The following is a 6,647-nucleotide window of genomic DNA, read 5'->3' on the forward strand; positions in this document are numbered from 1 at the left end:
TATCCTGCTCATGGATTGGCAGGATTAATATAATTAAAATGGCAACACTCCCCAATGCAGTGTACAGATTTAATGTTATTCCTCTAAAGACACCCATGACATTCTTCAAAGAAGTGGATCAACACTTATGAAGTTCATCTGGAACAATAAACACCCTCGAATAGCTAAAGCACTCCTAGGGAAAAGGAATATGGGAGGCATTACTTTCTCCAAATTTAAACTGACTACAAAGCAATAGTTATTAAAACAGCATAGTATTGGAATAAAGACAGACCCTCAGATCAGTGGAAAAGGCTTGAGTTCCCAGAGAATGTTCCCTAGACATACAAGCACCTAACTTTTGAGAAAGGAGCAAAATATCCTAAGTGGAGCAGGGAAAACCTATTCAACAAGTGGTGCTGGCAGAACTGGTTAGCCACTTGCAAAAAAAGCAAATTCAGATCTTCAGTTAACATCATGTAACGAAGGTAAAATCCAAATGGAATAAAAGACCTTGATATCAGACCTAATACCATAAGGTATATAGAAAAACACGTCAGTAAAACACTCCATGACATTGAGACTAAAGGCATCTTCAAGGAGGAAACTGCACTTTCCAAACAAGTGGAAACAGAGATAAACAGATGGGAATACATTAAGCTGAGAGGCTTCTGCACCTCAGAAGAAATAGTGCCCAGGATACAAGAGCCACCCAATACTATTCACCCTATACCCATCAGATAAGGGGCTAATATTCAAAATATACAGGGCACTGACAGAACTTTACAAGACAAAAAACATCTAATCCAATAAAAAAAAATGGGGAGAAGAAATTAACAGACACCTTGATAAAAAAAAAGATTCTATATTTTTTTCAAGGAAGGGTCACATCTTTCAGTACTCAGGAAACCAGATGCTATGACAAGGCTTAAAGAAGAGCAAAGCAAGGACTTTAATTTGTGTTATTTCTCTGGCCTTACAAATACATTTTTAACAAGTTTTTCATATCTACAAATGTGTTCCTAATCAGGATTTGTCACCCCACCCTCATATTCCCGTATTACCTTGCCTGATGGTAAGACCAGCCCATTTCTGAGAGGGGTCCTTAGTAGGTAAATAAAGGATTGCATCAGGGCAGGAAGGGGAATCAGAGAGGATTCAAGGAGAAGCAGCAGGAGCGATGGCAGAAAGAGGTTGAGATGCTGGCGGCTGAAATAGGCTGCTTAAAAGGTTAGGATAGAAGCCATATATGTGGCCTATTATTCATAAAACTTCATGTCTCATGAAACCTCACTGTGGATCATTTCCTCATGGCTATCCTGAACCCTCAGACCCATGGCTGAAGGGAGTTGCAGACTTGTGACCTGGGCTACAGGAGAAAAGCCTCACCCTCCATTCATCTCACTACCCACCTCCATCCAGGACTCAATAATTAATATGTTTTTCAACAAGGATTCAGCATTTTCTCCCAGTTCCTTATCTCAGCTGAAAAACACTTTCTTCTTAAATACAACAATTTCTTCCATAGTTCCAAGATTCTTTTTCATTTATATGAAATTTCTTTTCTCCAATATCAATCACACTCTAATGCAGTGTTTCCCAGCTTTTTTTAAACTTTTTCTGAAAGCCTGTATCTTTCCTGTATACCCCCTATGCCTGATTCCTTTAGTCTCATCTAATTCCTCCGCACATTCTCTATTGTTCACATGAATCTTACCTATACCCCCCATTGGAGTTTTCTAAGGTTTCTCAAGAGGATATTTAGCCCATGGTTTAAAAATTGTGGTCTAAACCAGTATTTTTCAACCACTGTGCATCTGCACACTGGTGTGCCATGAAATATTGTCTGGTGTGCCATGGAAAAATTTTAATTTCATCCATAACATGTGGTTTCAGCTCACAAATAGACCAATGATTAGATTCTTATTATTTATTTCATAATAAAGTAATTATAAAATAATTTCTTTGTGTTTATTGATTTCTATTTAAGAGAATTACTTAATATAGTCAACATAGGCACAGAGTGAAATTTTTTTAATATTTCCTAATGGTAGTGTGCCTTGTGATTTTTTTTTTTTCATAAAAAAAGTGTACCTTTGCACAAAAAGGTTGAAAAACACTGGTCTAAATGATTCCCTAGAGTTTAACATTGCCTATAATCTTTTTCTCAAATTTATTTTTTCTCAAAGTTTGGTGACCTAGTTGTATTTCTTCATCAAAAGTTTTCCAAAAATAGATTTATTATCATTCATTTGACCCTCAAAGAAGTTGTGGTAAAATTGCAAATTATTCTTCCAACTTGATCCACAAATACATTTCCCATGTATTATGTTTGTCAGCCCCAAAGATACATGTCATTTTAAAGTGATATTTATTTCTTTAGGTCCTTTATTAGATGCCTTATAAATGTAGTCTGGCACCAAGGTTAAAGTGGTACATTGATAAAAACATTTTAAGGTAACTGAAGGCTGAGGGACTAAATATTTATATTCCTCCCAATGTGTGTGTTAAATTTGCCTCATCTCAGTGTGATATTAAGATCTATAGTCTTAGAAAGCATTTAAATGTGTATGGAGGCCTCAGGAGTATGATGGTGCAACTCTAAGCAGATATAGACATATGTCTTTATTTTTTCTTTACTATTGAAAACACATCTGAATGGTACCATCTATATCTCCAACTTAGTCACTAAAAAGCAGAACTTTGTTATCAGACTCTCTGGTCTTTAGATTAGTAAATAATCATTTAGTTACAAAAAGGCACCTTTGTGAGGTATTCTTAGAATGATAGTTTGAATGGAATAAAGTAAGGGGTAAATGAAATAGTAAAATTGCAGTGATTCTTCTGGGAAAGAGGACACTGGATTAATGGCTGAGGTAATTAGATGCTGATTGAGTATGGGTGCAAGAAACCATAAAATTAACAGTATTGTAAATCATATTGCCTAAAATAAAATTTTAAAAATGTAGGGATAATGTATATGCTTGTCTTGTTCTTAACCTTAAAGAAAGGGCTTTAGGGGCCGGGCGGTGGCGCTAGAGTTAAGGTGCCTGCCTTGCCTGCGCTAGCCTTGGATGGACCGCGGTTCGATCCCCCGGCGTCCCATATGGTCCCCCAAGCCAGGAGTGACTTCTGAGCGCATAGCCAGGAGTAACCCCTGAGCGTCACCGGGTGTGGCCAAAAAAAAAAAAAAAAAAAGAAAGGGCTTTAAATTTTTCACTGAGTAGAATGTTAGCTATGTGCCTTTCACATCATATTGCCTTTATTAGACTGATGTACAAAATTTTATAGATTTATCATAAATGGAAGCTGAGTATTATCACATGCTTATGATATGTTTACTGAGATGATCATGTACCTTTTTAATATCATTTTATTAATATATTATATCACAGAGATGGATTTATACTTACTGTGCTGTCCTTGCATTTCAAGATAAACTTCACTTTAATTTGGTAAATGAGTTCTTTAATATGCTTTTACATTTCACTTGCTAGTACTGTATTAAGTTGTTTTTGCATATATCTTCCTTAGAAATTTTATCTGTAGTTTTCTTGTGGTATATTCATTTGTATAATGGTTGGCCTTTTAAAATAATTTTGGAAAGAAATGATTTTGGGAGTTTTCCCCTCTCTTCAATTTTTGGGAAGATTGACATGAATTTTTTAATGTTTAATATTCTTTTTTAATAATATTTTTATTTAAACATCTTGATTACATATATGATTGTGATTAGGTATCAGTCGTGTAAAGAACAACCCTATCACCAGTGCAACATTCCCACCACCAATGTCAACAATTTTATTAAATATTTTGCTGACCCCTCATTCGGCACATATATGTTTAGGAGAGTGATTTCTTCCTGCTGTACATATCCCTTGATTAATACAAAATGTCCATCTTTGTCCCTTACAACTTTCCTAAGTATAAAGTTTGCATCATCTGCTATTAGTATGGCCACTCCAGATTTTTTATGGGTGTTGCTTGCTTGGATGATTTTTCTCCAATCTTTTATTTTGAGTCTATGTTTGTTCTGAATATTCAGGTGCATTTCTTGTAGGCAGCAGAAGGTTGGATTGAGTTTTTTGATCCATTTAGCCACTCTGTGTCTCTTAACTGGTGCATTTAGTCCATTGACTTTGAGAGAAAGAATTGTCCTGGGAGTTAGTGCCATCTTCATATTGAAGTTTGGTTTGTCTGTTTGTCAGTCTTGTCATCAAGTAGGCCATTCAGTTTTTCTTTTAAGAATGGTTTTGAGTCTGTAAAGTTTCTGAGCTATTGTTTGTCTGTGAAGCCATGCATTGTTCCTTCAAACCTGAAAGTGAGTTTTGCTGGGTGCCATATTCTAGGCGAAGCACTTATTTCATTGAGTTTTGTCACTATGTCCCACCACTGCCTTCTGGCCTGAGTGTCTCCGGTAACAGGTCTGCAGTAAATCTCAAGGATGTTCCCTGGAATGTAATTTCTCTTTTTGATCTTGCTGCTTTCAGAATTCTGTCTCTATCTGTGGGATTCGTCATTGTGACTAGGATGTGTCTTGAGGTGTTTTATCTGGGGTCTCTTTTAGTTGGTACTCTTCAGGCATGCAGAATTTGATCACATGTATTCTTTAGCTCTGGTAGTTTCTCTTTAATGATGTTCTTGACCATTGATTCTTCCTGGAGATTTTCTTCCTGGGTCTCTGGGACTCCAATGATTCTTATGTTGTTTCTGTTGAGCTTATCATAGACTTCTATTTTCATCTGTTCCCATGCTTTGAGTAATTTTTTCATTGATCATTTGCTTTAACGCTTTTTTCCAATTTCTTCTGCTGTATGAAATTGTTATTCATCTCATCTTCCAGTGTACTAATTCTATCCTCAGCTGCTGTTAACTCATGAAAAAGCTCAACCATGCTTTTCTTCAATTTATCTACTGAGTTTTTCAGAACTGATATTTGACCTGAAATTTCATTTTGGAGTTTTCTGATTTCTATCTTCATATTCTTTTGATTCTTATTAGTGTTCTCTTTATACTTTCTTTGAGTTCTTTGAACATCTTCATATTGCGACTCTAACCTCCTTATCTGAGAGACTGACTAGTTGGTTTGTCATGTTTAAGTCATCAGAGTTGCCATCATCATTCTCTATGTCTGGTGCTGGCCTGCATTGTTTCCCCATTGTCACACTTGTATTGTGGGTTTTTCTACGTGTTGTGGTTTTATTCATTGGCTAAATGATATGCACGGCCAGGAATCGAAGTGGAGCGGCCGCACTCCTCTGGCTCTTCCCTTTCTGGGCATGTAAACTCATGTCCATGAAAGGCCCCAAGGAAGGTGAGCCATCCGCAGATGAGCCACACACAGGATGAATTCAGGCTGAAAATGCAGCACAGCACAGAAGACAGGCAGATAGGGGTGCTGGCATCTAAGTTCCCAGAAATCCTTTAGAACTTTAATCCTAGTCTGAAATGGGTAGTCCTCTCAGATGGTTGGGGCTTCCCATCCTCTTACTGACAAAGGTGAAAGAGCTTGAAGTCTCCAAAACCTTCACTGTGGTCTTCAGGGTCACCCAAAAAATTGACATTCACCTCTGAAACAGGGAGGATCACCAGCAGGAATGCTGATGAAATCCAGTCTCAGGCAGCTGAAAACAGCATGACCCAAGATGGCTTCTGCACCCTTCTGACTCCTGGCAGAAACCAGCAGGAATCAGTGTGTGTATGTCTCAACTCACCTCTGAAGCAGGCAGGATTGCTGGCAGGGATGCAGATGTAATCCAGTCTCAGGCAGCTCTGAAACAGGCAGGATCACCAACAGGAACACTGATGTAATCCAGTCTCAGGCAGCTCTGAAGCAGGCAGGATCACCAGCAGGAATGCTGATGAAATCCAGTCTCTGGCAATTGGAAATGTGTGGCCCAAGATGGCTTCTGCGCCCTTCTGACTCCAGGCAGAAATCAGCAGGAATAAGTGTGTGTACATCCCAACCCACCTCTGAAGCAGGCAGGATCACCGGAAGGAACGCTGATGAAAATCTACATGAATTCTTAAAGCATTTAGTGCAGTTCACCAACTATTACATCAATACTAGTGTTTTCTTGATTTGTTCTTGATTTCTATTTTTCCTGCTTCAGACAAGTTTCTAAAAATTTATCTTAGTTTTTAGGATATTTAATTTTTTGGTAGTAATTGTTTATAATTATTTTATGGTTTTTATGTATCTATTGTAGTATTACATATATAAAGAAATATATTCTATAAAAGTTAAATTATGTGCATACATTTATTATTTTCTTTATAAAAGTTATGATAATTATAAATGTTTTCTGTGCTTTGATTTTATTAAATCAAAGAATTAATTTGGTACCCTGCATTTCTAGCATATTGCATATATGCTTTGTCTCCCTTATTCATCAACCTGTCTTCAATAATTTGGGTTGTTTCCATATCCTGACTATTGTACTACATGCTGAAATGAAGATAAATGTGCATATATACTTTTGAATTTGATGTTTGTGTATTGGGGTAGATATCAAGAAGTAGAATCATTGGGTCATGTGGGCATTCCATTCTTACTTTTTTTTATAAAGTAATATTTAATTGAATGAACTTTACATAGAGGTGGGAAAACTATTATATTAGTTTGAGGTTCTGTCTTTATTCCAATACCATATGTTTCAATGGCTATT

Source organism: Suncus etruscus, chromosome 3, assembly GCF_024139225.1.
Source record: "Suncus etruscus isolate mSunEtr1 chromosome 3, mSunEtr1.pri.cur, whole genome shotgun sequence".
NCBI lineage: Eukaryota > Metazoa > Chordata > Mammalia > Eulipotyphla > Soricidae > Suncus > Suncus etruscus.